This window comes from Oreochromis aureus, linkage group 1 (assembly GCF_013358895.1).
Source record: "Oreochromis aureus strain Israel breed Guangdong linkage group 1, ZZ_aureus, whole genome shotgun sequence".
Taxonomy (NCBI): Eukaryota; Metazoa; Chordata; class Actinopteri; order Cichliformes; family Cichlidae; genus Oreochromis; species Oreochromis aureus.
In genome coordinates, this window is record NC_052942.1 from 23,042,700 (window position 1) to 23,056,264 (window position 13,565).

Here is a 13,565-nt window from a genome sequence, read left to right on the forward strand (position 1 = left end):
ATTTGCTGGGACGTTCACTGATGGGAAGACTGGCAGCTGTCTTGAATGTTTTCCACTTGTGAATAATCTTTTTCACTGTAGAATGATGGACTTCAAATTGTTTGGAAATGGCCTTATAACTCCCCCATATTGACGACGGCTGCAATACTTGTTTCTCTAAGATCACTGCTGATGTCTTACCCCTAAGAAAACTTCCAAAGCTTCTGGTTTTTTCAGAGGTGTTCGCATTTTGTTAATCCAGTGCGCTCTATGAGAATGGTAGTGTGCACACACCCCAATGGAAAAAGCCTAGAATAAAAAAAGAATCTGATTGGGATTTTAGTCTTTTTTGGGCCGTCTAGGAAAGAAGGCCTGGCTACTACTAGAGAGTTCATGGCTAAAGCGTCTTTACTTTAGTTAAAACAGACTTACTTTGTGACAGTGAAATTCCAGGTTTGGCCTCAGCATACCATGCTACACCTACAGTATTCCTGTACCTGTGTAGTGATACCCAGTGTTAAGGCTGGAGAAACAAAATCTCAAGCATTACTGAAGCCACCAAACCTACCAACAAAACAGCACATATAATAACTTATATGCGGCTGAAAAACGAGAATTCAAAAGAATAGAAGTAAACTCTACCTTTAGGAGTTTTACCAAAAAATAAACCACTTTAAAAGAATATTTAAACAAGAGAGAAAATGTCTTTCTCCCACAAACTCCTCATCAGTTCAATTTCTGTGACTCTGAGACTAAGTAAAAACACAGAACTGTAACTGAGACAATATATTATAGAAATAACCCACAGCACAATGTGGGACCTGTTAAGAGACTATAAATAATCATAAGGCCCTCCAAAATGTCAAGGACAGCTGTGCAAAATGTTAAAGCCAATAGTCAAACAAAGCAAGCAGGCCAAAGACATTTTGTGTAGAGACTAAAACACACCACTTCACAGAGCAGGATATAGTAAATCCTACTTATCAGGAAGCATGAGACAAAAGCTGTCAAACAAAGAGGAAGCGGCTATCTCATATTTTGCAAAAGAAGACAAGTGTGACCCCAGCAATTATCCACACATTAAGAACAAATCAGTTCTTTAATTAGATCCACAAACAGTAACAGATGGACTGTTCATTTTCAATAATAACCTTGCTGATTTGGCCTGTTTTTTTTTTTTATCCCCAAGTACTATTTTCTTAATCCTGAACCCTTAAGTTCATGGTGGTTAAAGACTAAAATAATCAGTTAACAATGTGTGAGGGGAGGCAGAAAAGAAGATGCAACAGAAGAGAGTTTAAAGTTGCAGAGTTAAAGTTCTTTATGCTGGCTGGGGAGAATTGGAAGAAAAAGAAATCTGCACTAACCACATTCTTTTTTTAGTGTTATAGCTGAAAACAATGCACATCTTTTCTTCACTGACTGGTCTGATCGACACCCACTGGGGATGCGGGCTTCCTCAAGAGCAGGTTCAATCTTCGAGTATAATTTTCCCATTTAAAAAAAGTGAAAAGAGGAGCATTATGATGTGGAGCAAACAGCTCACATTATGAATTGCTCCCTCAAACTCTATAAAAGACGGACATAGAGTGACGTCAAAGATTTACTTTGAAACCTACTGCTGTGTTGTTTTTATGGAAAGAGAAGATACCACATTTGTACAAAAGGCTGGAGTGCTAGTTATCAGATAATGGCAGCAAAGTTGATTAGCAAGCCACACTAATAGGCCGAGGCACAGACACATATACCTAATTATCACTGATAAGTAAAAGACTAAATGGACTAAAAGAAAATACTAGAATTTCACTCACCAAAACTGAAAAACAAACTACTTACAAAGGCAGAGCTGCCCAGAAAACTATATTATTTGTCTGGCGATCCATTAAAAATGCTCCAAAATGCATCAACAGCACAAACACAGTGGAGAGGTCTAGTTCAGTGAGTCCAATTACTTGATGTGAGGCCTAGCAGACACCAAGAAAGTACAGCTACCCGTGTCATACATAAGAGTGGCCACAGCTCTAACTTTACCTGGATGGATAAAAAAAGAATGACCCCCAGCAGAATTATCGTTTAGAAGGAAACTAACCATAGAGGGCAAAACTGTTGTGTAGCATGCCATAAACATGCTTTTTAATGCTGTACAGTTGTGCATTTTAACATGGGAGTCTTTGTAGATTAACAGGTTTACAGAGCCTGCCTCAAGTGGCCACTAAAGGAACTGTAGCTCTGTGTTTCATCTCTGCTGTCCAGTACATATTACTAGACAATATAATCAATTCTACTTCAATATGATAAAACCCCATTAACATTTTTGATTTGCTCAACAGGAAATAAAACTTTAATGAGAAAGTACATTTAGTAGGTTTGTTGACTACCTCTTCTGCTGACTCTACTTGAATATGTGGATGTGATAATCACATCCTGTCTCATCAACTGTCTCATTAACTCATTTAATACAACTAAAAAAATCAAATTCTTGACATTCCTCAAAATATTTATAACTAGATTCCAACATCAAATGTTACTTAATGCTAGAACATTTGATGTCAGCATTCAGGATCCTCAGAAAGTTACTGTTGTCTCTTTGAAGAAGTGTATTTTTTTAGTAATCCTATTATCGAGATGGAGTAATGGTGCCCCACCAAGCTTAGAACATAATTTCTTTCTGATACCGAAGTCTGCAGATGAAAATGTACCTGTGCATAGTTACAGACGGTGTTTGTGCCAATCGCAAAACATTTTAAACATGAAATATATCACGCTACATGAAGAAGTGTTGCGTCATTTTGGAACAAAAAATGGCCATTTTGCATTGCAAAATTATTCAAGATAATTGGTGTTTTACTCATACGGCATTTTGCGATACCAGAATCCAGCGTATTTTGACTTCTCTGACCTTTAAGCTGCCAAAGCTCAAACAAAATGCAGTCAAATCCCTTTTCTTTGGCTGAGCAGCAACAATGAGTACCTTTAATTTCTGTGTATGCGCTGCAGGAATATAAGCGCAAGAAAAAATGAATGTAATTGTGTCTCCATTTGCCATCTATCAATATCTCACAGACATTGCATCCCTTTCTTCTTTTCGTAATTTTACATGGTAAATTTCCTGAGACCATAATGAGAACGAACGAAAGAAAAGAGAAGCATGAAATAGCTACCGGGTATTGTCCCCTTCCCATTCTTCTCAGTCTATGATAGCAAAGGGTTTTTATTAACATTATTTAATTATCACACATGATCTTTTTTTTTAACACTGGTCCATCTCAGCCGGTGTCCTACTCCCACTGTGTGAGTTTGTAATTTAATAAAGCTTCATTTAAAAGAGAAGTTGATTAAAAAATTAAGCTCCAGTGATCACCACAGCCTCAGCCCTCCCTATTTTATGAAAAGATCTGATATTTCATATTAAGAACATGTCGGGCAGAAATTATCACCGCAGGACAAGTTAATGCTTTCCATACAGTCATATGACAATGACAGGAAACCCCACTACAGAGAATGCCCCACTAAAACGCAGAGAATGACAGGAGCTGAAACAATTTCAATTCTTTTACAGTAGGTCAGACATTTTTTTTCTCCATATCCCTGCTGCCTGCCTATCATCTAACTGTTAATTTTTTTCATCCATAATTCACATTTTCCTGCTTCTTCTGACAGCAGGTGACTGTCAAAACTTGTCTTACATGGCTGTAAAGGAGATTTCTTATACTTCGACCTCTTTACAGCGAATGATGACACTTAACTGCAATACCGGATTGAGGCAGGAGGAAAATTCCAGCTTCCTGCCCTCTGCTTGGTCTTACTGTAAAAAAAAAAAAAAAAAAACTATACCAAGAGTCTAATTACTAACACTCATACAGACTCTTTGAAATACAAACTCCTTAAGTCATCCCATCTGTGCACCAAAGTGTATATGCACACGAACTCAGTGATATAGAAAATGTGCAAGCTGTCAATTCCTACTATAAAAAAAGGGGGGAAAAAGTAATGATAAATGCAATCTCTACACTGCAGCTTAAAGCTAAATACCTTCTCGCTGCTGAAGAAACATAATCCACGCAATTAATGCTTGAAAATTATAGCCAGGATCTAGTGGCAGTTTTGAACCATAAGTTATTGATTTGGAAATGAAAACCTGTACTCTTCAAGGTTAAATCCAGTCCACCCTCATTACTGCTCTGTCCTTGAGAGGCCCGCACCAGGGCTGCTGCAAGGAGTAGAGAGGACTGCTTTAATGAAGGTGAATTTAATGGGATTTAATGTAGCTGGGGGCAATGGAGCAGCAGAGATATGGTTTTAACAAAGAGCAAGGGACCAAGGGTACAGCCAAGAGAGCAGCCATTTTCCTTTCTTTTTATTTATTTCACATTTGGCTGAGCAGTGTAAAAGCACACCACATTTTCATCTGACTCAGCCCCAAGAGTCAGTGGTTACATTTCTGAAGTCAGGACAATACAGGCCTCTAGCTTTCCATTGTAACAATCCCACAGATACTGCACAGAAGATATCACTTTGGAATCAATGGGTAACTATGTTTGTTTTATTTTTCTATGAAGCTTTTTTTTAATTATACCTTTAAATATAAAAAGAAAAACAAGTGTTTTTCCCAGAAGGTACGTCAAATGTTGGTTCCTCAGTATTGTTTTCACAATAAAACGCTTGTGGTGGAGTGTTTTATCTTTCAGGAAGAAAAAGAGAAACGCTATTGAACACTGTGTACTGAAGGTAATGTGATTCAAGATAATACGATGATGAAGGCAGTATTACACATTCACAATCATCCCTAAAAATCGTTAGGAAGCGCAGCAGGGATAAGAGTAAAATATTTGATCATTCGTACACACAACTTTTTAACATCTATTCTCTCTCTCTTCCGTCTTACCGAGGTGGATGTTTTGACAGATTAAGCAATGGCATGATAGCATGCCTCTCCAGTTCAGAATTGTGTGTGTGTGTGTGTGTGTGTGTGTGTGTGTGTGTGTGTGTGTGTGTGTGTGTGTGTGTGTGTGTGTGTGTGTGTGTGTGTGTGTGTGTGTGTGTGTGCGCGCCTTAGGCTCCTTAACACAAAGCTTTAAGAGAAATAACGCTCCTACATTTTTTATTTATTTTCCTAACGTGATTCTTTTATTAATTGTATAGAGCTCTCACAAATGTTGAATCCCATCTGCCTTGTGCAATTTGGCTCTCAGCGACGAGGTCACGATCACATGGCTGTGCCTTCAGCTTTTGTGAGCTTGATGTGAACAATGTGCGCTTTCTGCAAATAGCCTTAAATGGACCGCTTCTACAGTAACACTCCATAAATATGCCAAAAATCTTGAACAGCAAAAAAGGAAAAAAAAAATCACTTTCATACCTGTTTTTAAAATGCTTGCACAGTCATTTCTCTTCCCTTTTCTCTCTCCCTTCCCTTACTCTTCCCACTTTGGAAATATGCTGGAGAGCTGACAGGGTGCTAATTCACAAACAGAATGAGAGGGCAAAAGCAAAGATGTGATTGTAAATGCCAGTGCAACGATATAATTCATGCAGTGTTTGTTGTTATCAGTGACAATTCTTAATATTCGCATTGAGCATCGGCCAAACTCCTTGCTGATCATTGCTTTCCCTTCCTCTAGACATGCAGTGCATCTGTCCATCCGTCACTACTTCCCCAGTCTCTCCAAAAGAACCCAAGCAAAAAAAAGGGGTTTATCTGCTTTGAATAATAGTCATCAGTGCATTTTAAATGCTGAATCACACTGCTGATACACCACTGTAGGAGGTAGGATTAAAAACTACATTTCTCTAACAGATCAAACACAGAGCACATTTTTAAAGATATATATAAACCCAAGGCACAAGCGGCACCTAATTAAAGTATGCTTTTCAAAAACACTAACTCATATCCACGTGTGGATATGATATTTGAGCAGAGGGCAGCAGGAAATGAAGAAGAGGGCAAAGGCTATCCAGTCTTGCACTTTTTTTCTGTCCTGAGACATTTCTGCACAATCTGATGAAGACAAAGGTGCTAACCTTGTATCAGCGGTCACAAACGATTTACAATGCATAAAGACAAGCTAAAGAATACGAAACGCGCAGGGCAAATGTTACAGTGTTCGTGATCCATGTGAAAGTTGCACACCAACCAGATCGGGAAATCAAAGCGCTGCTCAGCACACTTTTTACTGTCCAATCAAAATAACCCTTTATATGTAGTGTAATGTAATTAGGTACATTTAGATTCAACATAATGAGTCTTTTCCCCAGCAGATACTTTGACTCATCACAATAACAAAAACCTGGGTGTTTCTGATAATAATAACAATGGCTTTGTTCTGTTGGTATCTAGCAGTAAATTGCTTTTTTTAACATCTATGATTTTTCCACTGTGACATGTCTACAGTAAAGAAATGAAAATGTCTCTGTGAAAAAAAGAGCCATAGTCACAAAAGAAGATCTTGTCATTCTTCATTCTAATGAAGTTAATATAAAATCCTTTGAGGATTTATTGCATAGTGCTTATAATGTGATTGAAAAGGATATGTTTTCAGTGAAATCTCCTGGCTTCCTTGAAGACCTCCCCTGCTGACCAACCAAGAAATCTCTTCCAGACATTTCTCTTTCAGAAGATTGTCATCTTTATTTGTAAGTGAAAAGGGAACCTTGTCACTGCCAGTTAATTTTTTTGAAATTACTAAAGAGCTATGATAGCTATAAAATGAGCCGCACTGTTCACACATCTGCATTTTCCATCTAATCTTTGATTTGCATTGGTGCTGTCTGTAATCCCTCAAATGTGACTAATGGGAAATATTAAGCACAGGTTTAGGAACAAGTGCTTTTAATTAAAATGCTGGCTCACAGAGGAGCTTGGAAAAAGGGGAGGTTTTTAAACATTTTTCACAGCACTCTTTATGTTTTTATTATTCTTGCAGTTCTCAGACCTTAAAACAAAGAAAGACTACTGTCAGAAAAAATGTCCAAAGTTAAGTAAAGTCAAGTAAATAAATGGCATTTTCTCCACTGACACTTTAGAAATGGCAAAAACGTAGAGGCACTGCTTCAAACTGTTCTTAAACCTGATACACTGAGCCCTAACACTTTTTAAGATGCTGGATTTCCTTTTAACAAAACAAGGAAAGACCTTAAAACAGATGGGTGGCACAGAAAAGCGGCTCTAAAGGAATACACACAAAGACTTGCTTTATTAATTCTGACAAGAAAAGAGGCTCTCCACTTAAGCCATTCTTGAACTTCTGTTAACAGTAGTCTGTTCAACCCACATCTTACGTTACTTAATCAACAGCACTTCAAGACTTTCAAAATCTCAAGGTCATAGTGACATCATGACCTTTAAAGAATATCACATAAGGACACATTCACTATAACAACACTGATTTAAGAGCTAGCAGACTGAAACACTCGGCTTTGATGTCAAAACTCACTTCACTGCTGCTAGCAGCTCCAAAATGAAACATAAGCCGGTAATAATCGTGGCATGGTTGTGATTCATGTGCATAAAGTGCTAATTTGATTCTATAACACTCACAAAAAAAATTAAAAGGGGTTGACTTGAAAGCACAAGTTTTAAAAAGTGGTTGAGTGCCATGACTATTCCCCGAAATGGAGATTTTTAAAACACTTTAGGATATATAGTTATCTGACTTCTTGCCAAGGATAGTTTAAAAGGATAGATACAACTCAGGTGTGCGATGTAGCTACATCTGTATTCTTGTTTTACAAGAAGTTATCTGCTGGTGCTTGGGATGTTCTACCGATTATGCTAACTGGTTACTGTCGGCTGAACTCGCATCAGAAGCATGAAAAGAACACATAGCTGCTCTCACTCAAGCTGCTGCTGAAGCATCTACATTCCTGCCCCCATCTATGGCTATGAGCTGTGGTTAGTAACTGAAAAAATTTAACTGCAGATACAGCAGAAATGAGCTTCCTCCAAAGGGTGTCTGGACTCTTTCTTACAGACAGGATGAGGAGTTTGGGCTTTTGGGAGCGACTCAAGAGCAGAACTCCACATCAAACTGAACCAGTCGAGGTGGTTTGGGCATCTCAGTAGGATGCCAACTGAATGAGACGTTCCAGACATATTCTACCTGGAAGGAAGCTGGGAGCAGACCCAGGACAGGCTGGAGATATTATATCCCTCAGTGCCTCACTGGTTAAGCTGGAGGAAGTGGCTGGGGAGAAGGAGGTCTCAGCTTCTTTGTTTAGACGGCTGCCCCACAACCCAGACCAAGACAAGCCGCAGAAAATGGATGGATGGATGGAGAGTTCGTGTACTTTAGACAGTGGGGTATTAAACAAATATTTAATACTTACGTAATTTATTTACTTGAAAAAGTTGTAAATTGTAAATATTGTTTTGTTGAAGACACCAAGAAAGAAGGAGCTTCAACTCACTTTCATAAGCCAACAGTAGAGAATAAGTCAAGTCAATTTTACTCATAAAGGTCAGAATCAAAATTGTTTCGAATGGCTTTGAAATTTGTGCACCTGCCAAATTTCCACCTATCACTTATTATATGACCAACTTTGTGGACCCACCACCACCATGTTAATGCACGTGGCTTTGGAATGAGACCGTTATTATATCAGTCGTTAGTAAGAGTAACATTTGGGTGTTTGTGCACTTCACACGCATGTGTGTCCCACTCCCACAGGAGAGCTACTGTACTCCGCGAAAATCTTCATGCTGCTATGATAGATACAGAATACAGAGCGGATCAAACGGGTCTGAGCCCGTCTTGAGCCTAATCATGGTCCAGAAGGTCTACAAAAGGGGGACACAGTGTCAGAATTAGACCAGCAGCGGAGGATGGTGGCCTTTTTTTGTCATGTGGTTTGATCATTACTTATGGAAGTTGGACGCACTGCTGGAAGGAAGCAAGTCAGTGTGATGTGCTCTGCTACAAATACATGTACTTTGATACATACCAACCACATAAACGCTGTTGCACTCCTGTTCATGGCAGAGGTATTCCCTGATGGCGCTGGCCTCTTTCAGCAGGATAATGGACACTGCCACACTGCAAAATAGTTCAGGAATGGATTGAGAAACATGACAAAGAGTAAAAGTTGTTGACTTAGAATCCAAATTCCCCAAATTTCAGTCCAATCAAACATCTATAGGATGTGCAGGAAAAACAAGTCCGATCCATGAAGCCCCACCTCGCTAACTAAAAGGACCTAATAAAGGATCCACTGCTAATGCGTTGATGGCTGATACAACAGTTTGTTCAGAGGTCTAGAAGAGTCCCCCTAAACTATGTGGCGAGTAGGCCTACGGGGAGCAAAGCTGTTGTGGCAGCAGGAGATGGACCTATACAATATTAGTTTTAATGCTGTGTCTGACTGGTGTATAATGCGTCTTGTGATTTATTTATTTATTTATTTTTTAAGCAGGGGTGGCAGGCTCCTTCGTTTTTACCCATCAACAGCTGTAAATCAGTTAATGGTGTTGCACATGGTTACAATCCTATTTAGTGATTACTGTTTTTTTCTATGAGACAAATTCACTTAAACAATGAACTAAAGATGTCTCGATATGCAGCTCCATGCTCAAAGTTTCATGAAGCATTCAGCACTGCTAGGCCACATATGAAGCAGGGCGCAGTGCCTTCATTAATTAATGCCTATGAAGTATGATTACAAAAAATAAATAAATATAATTACTGACCCTTTTTACATATTTTTACTCACAAAATATCTTAATTGGTTATTTACATGGCTAGGTAGTCATCATGTAAATGGGACTGAAGTGGGTGCCAATTTGCTTTTTCAAAACAAACATGGGGTACTGCTGCACTTTATGTATTAGCTTTATTTTCTAACCCTACTTTGAATGCTAGGTGATACTGTAGGGTCAGGGTAAGAGAAAACAATGCAGTGTCAGTTATGGGGCTAATTTAGACAAACTACTGGAAGTTGGAAGCTAGTAATGTGTAACATTAACAGTTGCAGAGCAGCCCTGCAGTATCTATATATATATACATATATATATATATAGATATATATATATGTATATATGTATATATGTATATAGATAGATAGATAGATAGATAGATAGATAGATAGATAGATAGATAGATAGATAGATAGATAGATAGATAGATAGATAGATAGATAGATAGATAGATAGATAGATAGATAGATAGATAGATAGATAGATAGATAGATAGAGTTTTCTTAAGCGCTTTAATCTTAAATTCTACTTGTTTTTAACTTAAATACTTCAGTGCTGGCTAAGGTGTACCATTTTTCTGGCTTTTGCAGACATTTAATGGTTAACAATGATTTAGTAGGTCAGTGGTTTTCACACTCCAGTAACAAGCATACTGTCATATAATTAGGTAGCTGACTTTTAGCATCCTTTCCCCTGACTTAAAGCCCAACTCTTAACAATTCCGTAGTCTCTTTAACAGTAGGACAACGTACTTGTTTTTTGAGGACATCTTTCTGGCATCTTAATGACTGAAAACGGTCTCCGTCCACTTTTTTCATTCCTTTCCGAGCAAAAAACTACAGGTGACAGCCGGAAGTGACGATTCTCCCGAAGCAAGCCAGTTTAAAACGTAACTTATTCTTTACAGGAAACAAGTACACAAAAAAGTTACTTTTTAGGTTTGTCTTGCACTTGCTGAACCTTTAAAAGACTTTCACTTTGAATCATCGGGGCAAAAATGTACAACAAATTATAATTTAACTATAAACAGAAACTTATTCCTCAAATCGCTTCAGCTAACAACAATATGAACAATTTACCACAGTTTCATAAAACGTTTCATATGCATCTATTGCATTGGACACCACTTTAAGTTTCCATGTCAAACAAAGTCTGTGTTTCATAAATAGATGGCTTAAAACTAAAAGTTATGTTAAAAATTACTTATTTTTAACTTGTGTTATTCAATTGGCCATAAGGGTCTCATGGCACAAGCTTTATTCAGAGCCTTTTGCAATTCATTGAAACATCATAACCCCTGACATTGTTACAATAAAAAGTCCAATAAAGCTTTTCCTGTTCCCATCAAATGGTCCTGCAGCTGTAAGCCTTCTAAAGTTTCACCCTCCTTTTCAGCTAACAACACCCATCCCTCAGGAATACCGTGACAATGGAGCTGCAAAGACAAAGCGCTCGTCACCCGTGTAAAGTCTGTATGTGTCTGTCTGGAAAAGACATTGAAACAAACAGGTTGTAGGGCCAACCGGAGGCTCTTTCTCTCTCAAAATGCCTCCCAGACCTAGTGGTGTCTCTGACAGGCTCTCTCCTGGTGAGCTAGCCTCCATGATGAATGACCACCTTTCCACTCTTTATCGCCCCACTAAATCATGGGCTTACCATGTTTTTATGACCAATTTTTGCTGCTTTGTTTCACTTTCCTCTAGTTTTGAATGAAACTCCAAAGGCTGAGGGCTTATTATTGAATTGGTATTCATGTGGAGATTTGAGATCTAGCTTTATTAATCAAATTCACTGAGACAAATGTGTCAGACCTTGTTTGGACCCAAGTAATGCTCCACGGAGAGATGCTCTTATCTAAAGAGCATCTATTTGTACAATATTTTATTTTTTTATTACGTGGTGTTGTACAGCACTTCTTTATTTTATTTTTGCTGTAATTCTGGAAATGTATAAATTATTGAAATGAATTAGGGTCAAACTTGGAGTTGGTAGTAGCCCAGACATGAGATGGGCAGGCAGACGGTCTGTCAGGACAGAGGGCCTGAAAACAGACTGGACAACTGAGATTGCTCTGAGTTTATGCCTGTCCAAGTCCTTATAGGCATGCTTCTGTCTTTAAATCTGTTTTCTGTGATGAAACCCCAAAACACATTGCAAGCTTTGATATATTTATTTAATTTTGCAAAATATAAAGCTGTATAAAAATCTAATGTTATTTTAGATTGCTGTGTCAGTATAATAGAAATAGTTATCCTTAACAATGTCCTGTTTATATACTATCTAGCTTTCCTGTATCTACCTCATATTTTAGTGTTAAAGTTGTTTTATAGTTAAAGCTTTCTGCAAGTTGTCAGCCAGGGTTTTCTGTAGTGTTTATAGCAATAAGAGCTGAGACACCATAGAATAAATTTAGGTTGTCTTCTGTAACTGAAGCATCAAAACTGTGGTAATGATTGAAGTGTATAAATCTTCTTTCTTTTCTGCTTTGTGTAACTGGTCAAATAGTGTTATATTGTAATGCACCAGCTGATGTTACAGCCAGAATGTTAGTCGTGTGCATGATGACGCTCGTTGGTGTTTAGGATCAAAGAAAGTAAATCTTGAGTAGATGTGCAACAAACATCTTGATCTTGTCCTTTTCCAAGCTTTGGCTCCTGCATAGCGCGGTCTGGCCAGATGTAGTGTACTCTGTCTCCCCCTAGTGGGCTTACAAAAACCGTCTTTTCTTCTGAATGACAAACTTTCCAAGGATGTTTAAGAAATTATAAAATGTAACATTTTATAATTTATTAAACATTTAATAACCAAGAGCTGATCAAAAATATTTTGCACATAATTTACACTATCCTGCTTATCAGTGGGGTACAACATGATACAAAAAATATTTCTGTTTCTATTTATTTTTAGATGGAAAGGGTAGACAATCAATATTCACAACTCATTTTTAACCCTTTTATGTTAGAAACCCACAAGCCATAGAAACCTATTCTGTAGTCCACTTATGGCTTTGGGGGTTTTATGATCAATCAATCACCTAAGCAATGCTTGAGTGTGTGAGCCACTGCCAGGGGAGGTCTGACCCACGGCCTAGCATGACATTGAAGGAGGGAGTGCTACTCACCCAGGAAATCCCATTACACCAAAGTATGATGGATATCGGTACTGGGGAAGCTCATATGTGGTCTGACATATAATTTGTTATAATTTGTAAAAAATTGTGTGACGATGCTCACCTTTCTCCCTGTCTTTCACATTTTTAGAATTCTGTGCCTTAACACACCCTGACTGGAATACCTGAACTCTAAAATGCCACATCGTGGTATATGTGCTCTCTTTGTATCTGAGATCGTACAGAGTTTAGACTGTGAACGACTATCCTAAAGTCTTACACCACAGGCATACTTCCATCCTTTTGAATCTTACAACAAACAGAGCATTCCTGATTCTTAATCCGAGCCATATTTTCAGAAGCAACAAAAAGAGCCAAAATCAACATCAGTTTTTTTCAAACAGGTCAATTATCTTGCTTTTTTTGAAGTATACATCAAGCTACGGTTTGCTTTTTGCGTTTTTGCTTTTGTTTTTCCTGAGCTGTAATGACATTTTCTGAAGCAACAGCAGTGAATGAAGAGACAACCACGGGATTTTGCACTTTTGTACGAATAACCTGAGGATTTCAGCACTGATCAATAAGACCAAATATACAATAGTCTGCTTACGTGAAAAGGTGAACAAAAGAGGGATGTCTGTCTCTATCAAGCAAATAAAATACCTTCTATCAGTAGAAGGGAGACACAAACAGCTATCCTCCGTAAATAAATGTCACTTGTGCCCCCTGCAATGTGGCACCGTCTTGTATTACTTACCTCAAAAATTAAAACAAAAGGTTAATCAGGCA